This window comes from Centroberyx gerrardi, chromosome 11 (assembly GCF_048128805.1).
Source record: "Centroberyx gerrardi isolate f3 chromosome 11, fCenGer3.hap1.cur.20231027, whole genome shotgun sequence".
In the NCBI taxonomy this organism is placed as follows: domain Eukaryota; kingdom Metazoa; phylum Chordata; class Actinopteri; order Beryciformes; family Berycidae; genus Centroberyx; species Centroberyx gerrardi.
This window is the reverse complement of record NC_136007.1, coordinates 30,323,336-30,335,965: the sequence shown is the minus strand read 5'-3', so window position 1 is coordinate 30,335,965 and position 12,630 is coordinate 30,323,336. Positions and strand designations below refer to the sequence as shown.

Here is a 12,630-nt window from a genome sequence, read left to right as displayed (position 1 = left end):
TAAAAAAAATGTCCTAAAAGAGTGGAAACTGCATCAGAGTGTGTGTCTGGGATTGGCCACTGGTAGCTACATTAAAGAAAATATGATAGAAAAATGGTAGTGGACAATGGGAGACCTTGTACAGCTAAAAATAATTGCGCAGCAGATGAATACTTGGTTGCTCACCTTGTTCCAAAAATAATTCATGGCTACATCAACTATACTGAGTTATATTTCATTTTTAAAATGTATGAATCTATGGGCTATATAATAAAAACTTCTATCAACATTTTATGACTAAGAGGTCAGCCTTGTTACTTTGGATAATGCTAATGGCTTACTATCACTCAACATAGTCTATGCTAAAGTGTTAGCATGAAGCCTACTATCACTCAACATAGTGTACGCTAAAGTGTTAGCATGGAGTACCAGAGCCAACAATCTACCAGGGACACATGGATGATTTTGGTGTCTATGCTAAATTGACCAACCGTTACAATCTCCCAAAAACTCACTGTATTCCTTTAAGGACAGTGTGAAAGGACAGAGAGCAGTCTGGCTGCCCGGTGTTATTCTCCTTGAGGTTCCTCATTATCTAGTCCGTCCTCCAGAGTAATGAACGCTGGGTTGCTGGATAATGAGCCTGCACGCCTTGATTGGACATGTTACTCTATTACTTTTAATAACATTAACATAGTCTGGTGGGAAGGAAGGTCAATGTGCTGTGTGTGTCTCTGTGTGTGTGTGTGTGTGTGTGTGTGTGTGTGTGCGTGCGTAATGATGTTGACCCTTGAATATACCGTCATGCCATCTCAGGCACAGAGGGTTGTAAGGGAGGAGACCAATCACCAAAACTCATCAATCATGTAAATATTGGTTACGCACAGTTAGTGCTGATTATGTTATTAAAAAGACTAAATCAGGATGTTACAGCCCTTGTCTCTCGTTCGCAATCTCATATTACCAGCCCAAAAGCAGGTGGCAGGTTTTAAACTGAGTGTTTTGTTCGACTTCCAGGCTGAGATTCCATTTGAAAATACACCCAGTAGTTCTTAGTTGTATTGTTCAGTAACATCCGACTCGTTGACTTGTTTGGTGATTGTCTACGGGATTCTGCAAAAATAAGCTTGGACTTTGACCTTTTCAGCTTTGCATCAAACTTTTAAAACTTTTTTTTTTTTTTTTTCAAATTTGGATCAGGCAATTGTGCATTCATGCATAATCAACATGTTCCAATTAATCATCTCTAGTTTCACTGTATTCTGCACTCTACACAACGGCTTGCTTGGTTAAATACTCAGTTCTGATCGGCTGAGCGTTGTAAAAGGCTCCAAGGTGAAGTAGCATCATCAAAGTATAATCAACTATTTTAATGCACTGGTCAATAATTCCACTATGGCTATTCCTCTGGTTGTGTCCTACCAGTGTTTTAATTCCCTTACAATTTCACTTGGTGGCGACAAAGCATCAAATTTTAAATAATATAGGCTACAAGCTGGTGTGTTCTGTCAAGTAGCTATGTTACTTTCCACTCCCATCAGATGGATAGTTTTACATTCTAGTCTGTTCAGAGTCCAGAGGCATGCCATCCTATTTCTTGCTATGACCTAACATGACAATACAATTTGAGAGACTCAAACATGGCAAGAAATAGAATGGCCTGCCTCTGGACTCTGAGTCGACCAGGGCAAAGCAAAAATTGGTATGGCCTGAACTGACACAATACAATTTGTGGTGCACAAACATGGCAACTTTTTGGATACAATAAAAAAAATTAGCTACCCAGCCACTTATGCCACTGGCGCATTCTGATCAATTGAAAAACAAATAGTATTTTAAATTACTAAATGTATTAATCACCTAAATTAATCAGCTTATTAAAATGCCCCAGAACGGGTTTTAACTAACACAAGGAAGACAGACCAATTCTAAAATCTCTACACTGGCCTCATTTTTATGTTCTCTTCTTGTTTTTTAAATCTCTTAACTGTCTGGCACAAACTTATTTATCCGCTATACTTGTACCATAGGAGCCAGATAACTCAGATCGCCTGGCTGCTTTTAACCTTCCATACTTAAATGTCCCCTATTATAGGAATTCAACATTTGCTCTATTTATAAACAAATATCATCAAAGATGTTCAATGAAGACATTGTTAAAATTTGATTTTGTTTGAGTGGTTAAAATTTATAGTTATTGCATTTTCAAAAATCCATCCTGAAGGCCAGTTTGCAGCATTTGAACTGGAAAGCCTTCACTCAGCAGGTTTACCTCATTTGAATGAGAGTAGCTGGTGTTGCTGGCCAGTCAAGGTCAAAGTATTGTGAGAACTTTCAATTAATTTCTTTCAATTTATTCAATTTAACTAATTCAATTCAACTTTTAACTAAACATCATGGAAAATATTACTCCTATCCTGAGCCATAGCAGTTTTTGGAGTAATTTTATGGTCTTTTTTTGTCCTTTTTGAGACTAAAGAACATGTTCCCAGCCCCTTCAGTTGTTTTGGAGAAGGCTGCACTAGCTAACTCCCTGTGTGTTATGTGGACATAGAAACTGGTGTTTTGACTGACATGAGGGTGAATAATGACACAATTTTCATTATTGGGTGAGCTATTCCTTCAACAAATCGTGTTCACTGGTTTCCAGCCATAGGCATCATAACTGACAGTAAGGCTTGGTAGCATAATGTTGTTTTTTTGCTTCTACTGTCCTACAAAGTCAAAATGTATGAACGGATATTTTGCCCCTTATTTTCTTTCTTCTTGATATTTTCCCCCTGATATTATCTCTTTGGCATGTTATCTAACTTTACTTCACAATGAGACCAGAAAACTACTCCTCAGTCAATACTGAGCTTTGTTCTTTTTACTGGAGTAATGATGCAATGTTCACCATGAGTGTATTCATTATAGAAAATGTTACAGCAATAAAAGGATAACACTTTATTTTCCAGGTCAGCTACTTCCTAATAATTTCATAGAAAGGAGTTGATATGTAACTGGAACTGTAAATCTGTATTGCACTCCACTGTAGCATAGTCTATAGGCTGTTTTGCTCATTGGTCAATGTATCAGCTGAACAGGCAACAATAGTTTATGTCTGTCTTCCTGTAAGGTTATAAATTACAGATGAATAAATACGGTAACACTTTACATTAAGTGTTCATTAACTAATGTTAACTAATGCATTTACTAACATGAATTATACATGAATAACAACATTAATAAACATTAGTTAATGATAAATGCACATGAGCAACTGAATTAATGTTGTTATACATGTTCGTTAATGTTAAGTAATGTGTTTACTAACATTAATTAAGCATGAACAGTGACATTAACAAAAATGAGTGCATACTAAATGCACAATAAACTGCATTAAGTAATGTTGTTATACATGTTTGTTAATGCTAATGTATTGTCTAAATTGAAACTCTATCTTCATGTATTACTTAAACATATCCTGGAATTAACTAAACTGAGTAATCACAAGAAGCATTACCTAATGTGAATAGTGTGTTATTCATGAAATTTGGTAAATTTCATGAATAGTGTAAACTCTCCATGTATTACTTAAACATATCCTGGCAGAGTAGTTAATGTTAATATTCATGTTTAATTCATGTTAGTAAATGCATTAATTAATGAACACTTAATGTAAAGTGTTACCAAAAATACTAATTTCCTTATAAGTGAATAATTTCTTGGGTTACCAAATTGACCTTTGCCTCTATATTTCCAATAAATAATTTATAGCTTTTCAGTTTTTTCCAGGAAACTCTTATAGAAATTAACAGTTTATCAATTCTATATAACTACTACAAAATTTTCCCTATTATTAGTACATAATGTCATGGTTCTTTCCAGGAAACCTCCGAAGAAATTAACAGTTACATATCCACTCCTTTCTAGGAAATTATTAGGAAATAGCAGGACCTGGAAAGTAAAGTGTTACTGTTGTATGTTTTTGTTGGCAAGCCGTTGTGTTAGCAAAAAAAAAAATGGCATGCATTTCAAATGGACACAGATAAAAATGTCAAATTCCCAGTCCGGTGTTCATTTTTCCACACTTGATATTTAACACTTCAAACATCAGTTGCAGTGAATCAAACGAGTATGCATGAAGGCACTTGTTCTTGATCTTAGGTAATTATCTGAGAGCGACCGCCTGAAAAATGCATTCCACTAGACTGTCTCAGAGTAAGCATGGCAGATGCTGGAAGTGAATCAGACACTGTTAGTTAGGAAGAACTGCAGTAAAATGGCGGCATGTAGACAAGAGTTATATGCGACATGGTTGTCCATGACCATCATTCTCGGATAGGTTACGTTTTCCTGAGGCTAAAATGGAGAAAGAGTTGTTAGGATTGAACATGAGTTATTAAAAAGAGACAAAAAAAACATGCAGTATCATACAAAAACCTCTGTTATTCAATGTGTAATGATTCTGTAATTTTGGACCTCGATTGTCTGGGTTCATCTGATGCAACAATACCTGCTGAAAAAAAAAAAAAAAGATCTATTTGCATAATTTTACCAGGTAAATGTCAGTAAAACTAGTATCATCTTTTAAATACTAGTACTGAGTATTGTCACATCAGATGAATTAACAATGTATTTTTTTTATTCTCCAAGGATACATGTGAATAACACAAGAGGCACTAAGGAGACAAGACGCTAACAGACACCAACACATGCAGACAGGAGAGACAGTAAAACAAAGTGGAAGAAGGATGAGACAAGAACGCGAACTTGCATGCATGCAGTAACAGACGCATGCTGCTAGTCCATTCAGTAAAACACTCGGAGGTATAGTAGATTATTTGGGGGGGGGGGGGGGGAATCAAAAGAATTAGCTTCCATGGGTGGGTAAGAGGTATACATTCAAATGTGCGTGCGATGCAGTTTGCAAACAGTGGCACTTTGAGGCTGCTAGCGTGATGTTTAAATGTGATAAAAAATAATAACATAATATTGAAATATATGCACTTTTCATATACCAGGGTATCTGCAGGTTTCAGAAGGATTTGAGACTTTTTAAGATTTTTGATGCTACCTGGAATTGAATTTAAAGGTCCCACATTCTACATTTTCCAGTTTTATTTTATGTCTTGAGGTCCATTAAAAGCTGTGTGTGTGGTGTCATGTACCAAAAACACTCTCAATCCATTTTTTACACGTTCATTTTCCAGCATCTCTCTGAGCCTTACCAAGAACAGGCTGTTTCTGTCGCTGTGCCTTTAAGGCTCATTAATATTAACGACCCTGATTCTGATTGGCTAGTCGTTTCAAGAGTGAAACGTGAGACACCGCAGACCCTGCAGCGACAGGCAGCTGCAGGTAGGAAGTTACGGAAGTCCAAACGGCTCATTTAGAGGCTTGCTTTTCTAATATGGATTGTGTGGATTTAGTTGGCGACCGTGCGTTTTGATACTTTCACCATGTTTAGATAGCACATCCAACTCCTTTATAATCACAGAGGCAAGGGAAATCCCGTTTTCCACGATATGGGACCTTTAAGACCATTTTAAAAACTAGGCGATTTCTGATTGAACATATCAAGTGAAAGTTGTGAAACTAGAAATGGGCAGAATAAGAAAAAGAACGCCAGGAAATGAATTAAGGGGCACGGAGTCCAACTGTGTTTAGTAAAAGCATATTGTATTAACCCTGTTCTGTATTAATCTAAGAGTGGATGCAGTGCAATGAAACCTGTAATTGCATGGTGAAAAAATAACTGGATTTAAGACACTTTAATACTTTTAAGCCCTTACAATTCGATAATGTAAGATTTTTTCAGACTTTTTAAGAAACCTGTGGATACCCTGTATAAGCATGAAGTGCTAATGGTGCCTCCTGTCCAAAAGTGGCTACAAGTAAGAAAAAGTGAGGGGGCAGATTTAGAGGTCAACCATTAGATTTTCTCCAACTTGAGATGATATCTTGGCCTATACCCTGTTGTAAAAAGGTACTAAGGGGAAAGTAGGCCTGCATTATTCCTTTGTGAGTGTGATGGAGGATAAGCATAAAAGGGAAATCTTCAGCTATAGTGAAAAGAGAAAAATAGAAGCAGTCTCAAGATGAATGGTTGGAGATGATGAAGTACTGTTGATAAGTACAGGTTGACCAAAGTTACAGAATAGCCTACAGGTGGATGAAAAAAACAAAACAATAAAACTTGAACGAGTTCTAATGTCAGTGTCTTATAGCTGTAAGTCTAATTTAAAAAAAAATGTTTTCTAAATGATCGATGCTGATCTTATGATCTCAAAACAAAAATGTTTTTTTACCTTCTGTTCACCAGCGAAGACGACATCATCAGCACCATGCAAGAGCCACATGACAAAGTCACATGATACGCACGCACATGATTGGTTGAAAGGGGAGGTTGGGGGGTGGAGGGGGAGGGGGGGGGGCACATGGAAAATACAAAACATTTTTGAAATGAGGTAAACATGTAAACATAATAAAACCAAACGAGAATGTTAAAGACAAAATGGTAGAAAAAAAAAACGAACACAAACAACAAAAAGAAATACATGAATTGATCAACTGATTTTTTTTTTTTTTTTTAACACATTGAATACACATAAAAAAAACCATGTCCACTGAATATATGAATGCATTTGCAGACATGTAGTTTTGGTTGTGGCCAACATTTAGTTTTGCAAAAAATTAATAAATAAATTAATAAATACATTTTAAGTCCACTCCTTGAAATACGTTACAACCAAAACTATACACCCAAAATTGCCTCATGCATCCAGCTAATTAAAACAGTTTTTCCTCTGACTTGTATTCAATGACACAAAATCATACTGTATATATATGAATTTTCTTAACTTAAAAAAAACAAAAATCGATTTTACATAGCATTTTAACGCCCAATCCGGAATTGAACTATATAGCCACCTCTAGCACCACAGTTGAAGACATTTCCACACTCTAAAACTTGATTGACTAAGCTCGTGATACGGAAACTGGCAGCATGACAGCTAAATAAAGTTGTACTTTGAAGCTGTGAATTCTTCATTTATATTTGTAGGGTTACACATACAAATATATATTTGCAAAAATCCCGGATTGGGGCTTAAACATGGAGCCGTCAGTTTGTTTTGTTCGTAGCGGCGAACAAATAAACTGTGGGGTCAAGAAAAGAACAGAGGAAACTCTGCATTATTGGCAATACAAAACATGCCTAAAATGAATAAATATGATGCACGACACAGCAGAACGTCAGTATGAACACATGAAGCGTTAGGGAAAAACAAGTCAGGTCTGCATCAGATGAAGGCTTTGGACTTAAAAGCATTTATGACATTTGCTCTTCATGATATACTTGCAGAGATGCACAATATAGCTGCCAGAGCGTAGAATGTAGTGTTGCACTACATTCTGAAAATCTGATGCAAACCCAGGCCTATATATGAGAAATGCTATTAAAAGTGTTTTTCAAAAGGAAGGGAATTAATTAGGAACACTGCATGAACATAGGTCTAGCTTCTATAGCTGAAACACAAGTAAAATGAGCGACACTGGACATACTTACTCCTTGTAACAAACACATCACATTTACACACTACAACCTCAAACATTGCTTTACACTTTGTGTGAACCACAAATGAAAGCAATCGGCTTTTCGTGTAAGTTAGACGGGGCATTCGACTCTACTCAATCAATTCTATGTCAGTGAAAAGACAGTTAGCATTTGTTATGTTATTAGACAAGTCTAGGGGGTAAATTCTATGTTGGTTTCTTTCTATCTTGATGTTGCAGCACACCAACACACAGGGAAGATGTACAAATACTCGTATATGCAAGACAGAAACACATGCACACATCTACATGTCCACATATATTCAGGAGAACCCTGTTAAAGCTGCCTTCTCTGACACGCATGGTAGACAGGGACTGTTCTTTTAGAGAAAGAACAGAGATTCAAATCATTAAAATCATAATCAAAACAAAATTTGGCCAAACTAATATTTCATTCGTGGATTCTTCCTATGATTGGAAGGCATTCATCCATGCATCTATCCTAATTCACTTCATTATCCCTTCTGAGACAATCCATGTCACACCAACTGTCAGACAACCTAAAAAAACATAAATGGCTAGTACTGTTTTTGTGTAAAAATAATCTGTGTTTGTGAGAAGAAAAAAAATCGAATTCTGTGGCAAATGTAATGCTCAGAGCATGCACTGCTGCTCTGGCTAATGTAATGCACATTACATCACGCTTACTGAATGTATGGTGGTCAGGTTTACTGAGAAATACAGCAGTAGCTTGCAAGCTGCCTACCTCGCTACTAAGCTACACATCTTTATTTCTCCCAGACTGCTTTGCCTTCGAGGAGGATTTCAGTGAAGATTATCTGCAGTGTGACTGGAATACCAGTTCTATCAAACTCCAGCACTAACATCACAATCATGCTGCTGGACCAATGAAAATATGAATTCTGAGTTTTGTTTTTTATTCATTTTTACATCGCAAGGTTGGCTAATTGTTGTCTTGTAGAGAAATTGTATAAATCAACAAAATAATGCCACTTTCTCTAAGCTTGTGTTCTGCTCTCTGCTACTTTGGAGACATTCTGTACAGTAAATTGTATCAGAAAAGATTTTACACTACTGATCATACCTAACCACAGAGGTTCCTGTTGATAATCCAAGAGGGTTTTTAAGCAGAAGAATGGGTCGATCTTGTCGCTTGCAACCCCACTAAATGGTTTAAACTTATGAAACAATGTTTGTAAATGAAAAAATGTGTTTTAAAATATGCATATCAAACTGTTGTCTGTATTGTTTCTATGCCATTTCACTGTCAAAAATTACTCAGTGCACAGGCAAGCAAATATAGGCTACTGTATGCACACTGTCCAATTATAAGCTATATATATATATATATATAGCTCTCTTTATCTATCATAAGGATCTCCTCTAGAGAAAGGCAAAATTCTGGAGACTTGTGTAAATTGCATTGTCAAGACATTCACATGACCTGATATCTCAGCTTAATGGCCATGAGATGAGAGACACTTTTGTTTGCTGAGGGGGCTACAGCGAAAATAAAGAACTAACACATATGTAGATGGCAGAGAGGCGGAAATGAGTAGGGATGGGTGAGGAGACTAGCTAACCTTAGTTAGCCTTAGTGGTATGCAGAGAGGCTAGAGGTGTAGTAAAAGGTTGGGTTTGGTTATTCGCAGGGTGGTAGCTCCCTTGTTTTGGAAAGTCACGCAGCATGCTTCAAGGTAAATCGTCACACTGTCTCAACATGCTGTGCAATCCACCAATAACACTTGAAGGACACCAAGTCCAGATTGGCCCATTGGTCAACTTACAGAATCAGAATTAGAATCAGAATCAGCTTTATTGGCCAAGTAAGTTTGCACATACAAGGACTTCAGCTTGCTCCCATGGGTAACACTAAGCATAAAACAACACAAAATTATAGAAGAAGTAGTATATAAAAAAATGTAAAGTAGAAATGACGGAATAGGTCTCTTTATGAGGTAGTATATAAAAAAACAATATACAAGTGTAAGTAGTATAAGTAGTATATAAAAAAAAAAGGGTTAGAGTGATAGTAGGATCCATGCTAACACTTTAGCATACACTATGTTGAGTGATACTTGGCCACTAGCATTATTTAAAAATTGAGAAAATGAGTTTTGTAGTGAGTCTAAATAAGTCTAAATCTAAATGGTGAATAACTTTAATGATATGCGTCTCAGACTGGCCATTTTGTGTAGGAGATTCGTAAAATTTACACAAAATATAATACAAAAGTAGCATACTGTTTTGAGCAGCACTTTCCTTGTTTCCATAGGAAATGACGTTAGGACAGGGTATATAATAAATACTACTAACAACTTCTTATTACTAAAATGTCTGTAGTCTGTCTATCCGTCAACATAGTGCAAGCTAAAGTGTTAGCATGGAACACTGTAGCCAATACTCTACAGGGGACACATGGATGACTTTGTTGTCTATGTTCCTATCACTTAACGGGGAAGTTGACCAATAGGACCAATGGGTTTTTGGGATCTCCCACAAACTTGGTGTATTCCAAATTAATTTCAAATCAAGCACACCACAATCGGGGGAGTCTTTAACACTCGTACTGCGGTTTGGATATCTTTATTTATGAGCAGGCACACTGTGTTACACAAATATGTCATAAACTATACTATGGTCAGTCTATTAGAAGGGCAACCTTCATGTCATTGACAAATGTTAGTATAATAATATTCTATGAGAGTTTGATACAGTTAGCAAAGCCAGTAACTTACCAAGTCTTTTCACTGTTTATCTCCTTACCAACAGACTTAGTACTCTAGCTGAAGAGAGGAGATCAGCAGCTCTCTTCGGGACTAAATCTGATCTCTATGAGCCATGCCAGTGATAATGTAGTTCTACGCTAACTGTGAGGCCAAGCAGGTAAGAGAGGGAAGCAGAGAGAGACACACTGCACACTGCTGAACTGGCATACTCACTAAGGGCCATACTGGTTGGAGGAATGAGGGTTGGTGTCTCTGATGAAACTGAAAGATGGTGAAAACATGGTGAGAGGAGCTCGAGTTTACCAGGAGCAACTAATTGGTGGTTCAAGATGTACTTCAGCGTCTTGGTGATAATGAATTCTTTAAGAACTTTCCTGTGGAACACACCAATGAACCCCTTGCTTTTCGGTATCAGTCAGCACATCCTAACTACGCTACAACATGGAAAACACAAACAAGTACAGCTTAAAGCTTGTTGTGCGTCACATCCTGTGAACTGGAAATGTCAATGTGAGATGTCAAAGAAGGGAGATGCTTTTCCTATTTCTAGATATAATCATTAATACGACGGGGGTTTTACATACACCACATCTACAACAGTTTAATTCTAGGAGGCTGGCTGCAATCAAACACCAACAAAGCTTTAATCCACTCCGTTTGTTACAGTAACAAGCAATTGTGCTTGTGACATAATAAATTAATACTTTGTGGTTATATGCTGCTTGCTAAAACCCTCATAATTTCAAATACAGAAATGCCATCAAAGACCTTAAAATAGCGGCTTTATTCAGTCCTGTCCACAGGTATTGTAAACTGTATTCACAGTAATTGTAGTTAGGTCTAGGGCAAATATTACCTGCAGAGAAAATGACCAATTCAAAACCGGAACTTTTAATTAGCAGCAAGGTTTAGAGCTTCACAAGCAGGTCGGGAAAGGAGACCTTGAGAGCAGCCAGGAAATTAAACTTTGGATTGTTCCCATGGATTAATTCAGTGTACGATTGTTGCAAAAGCTGACCCAGTTGAATCACTGAAGTATGAGTTGAAACAGAGTAGGTTTCCACAGTATCAGAGCCAATGCCCCTATGCTTTAGAAGAACTTTTCATGAAAACTTAAACAAAGTTAAACAAGGGCAATCTTTTAAGAATGCGCACTCACTCAACAATTCCCCACAGCTTGTGAGACTTCAGGAAGCTGCTTGTGAAACAGCTTCTGCTGCGGCATATCACGTATAATTTGTTCTGCGGTTCCTGCATGCTGCCGACTCCCTTTCCATTTGTTCCTAAGTCGACTACCTTTTGTTGTTGGCACCTGGGGTTTACTTCACAGCAACAATTAGCAATTTTTAAGGGCTTACTGTAAGTTGTAGTCAGATTTCTGCGGGGTGTACACTCTGTTGGAGCTTAACACACACACATACACACTCACATGGATAGTTAAAATAACCCTAAGGGTATATTATAATAAAAACAACAAAAAAACTCCCTTGTCCAAAGCTGAATATTATGCAGCACCAAAACAGATGCAATAAATGCCATTTCTAGCTTTTCATGAGGACCACATTGAGATTTTTTTGAAAGCCCCCCACCTGAATTCCCTTATCCCACGCTGCAATTGCCAGCCAACTAATCATAGGTTTACCCACTTTAATGTAATAAAAGATAACGGTTTGTACTGTGATTGCTTGCAGAGATACTACACACACAGGAGAAAATCGGATTGTCTGCTGAGTTAAGGATGCAGTAATAACCACAATTACACCAAAGACTGAACCCTGTAAGCTGATTATTTCTCTAGCATCTTTTTAAATTAAAGCTGCACTAGGCAACATTTCTAGTGAAAAATAATCCTGTCTTATCAGCGTAAATTACAAAGTGGGACAGTAACAGAGAAGAGTGTCCCATCCTCACTAATTGAGGTGCTGCACATTTGCCCAAATGAAATTCTGGTGTCAGTCTGGACACTGGCGGCAAATCTTCTTGGTGCACAAGAGAGAAATACAAAACAGCAGCAAACGAGAGCTCCGTCCAGAGAAAGTTGCACTCACCAACAATGGCTGCACCTCTTCAGCCCGCCACCAGACACTAAGAGGAACATAATAGTGATTTGGTTTGGCCAGGTTTGGCCCTCAGTGGAAAGGGGGCTATTTAGGGTCTCAATATGCGTTCTCATGTTCTTCATGACATGCTTGATGTAATATCTAACGGCTGAAGTATGATTCCAAAACAAAAGAACGCAGAGGACGGATATAGGTCCCGAAAGTTTACTTTCCAGCTGAGGATGCATCAGATGGGGTGCGTTCAATAGCCAATAGCAAAGCGTTTGTTACGGGTTGTTATTGGCTGAGATGGCGATTCTGTG

At 37.4% G+C, this 12,630-nt stretch overlaps 1 protein-coding gene across 1 annotated transcript in view; it reads right to left on the bottom strand.

Moving 5' to 3' along the window:
• ncam1a (neural cell adhesion molecule 1a) overlaps nucleotides 1-12,630 on the bottom strand; it is a 70,838-nt gene that overhangs the window by 21,562 nt on the left and 36,646 nt on the right. The gene's annotated exons all lie outside the window — the stretch shown is intronic.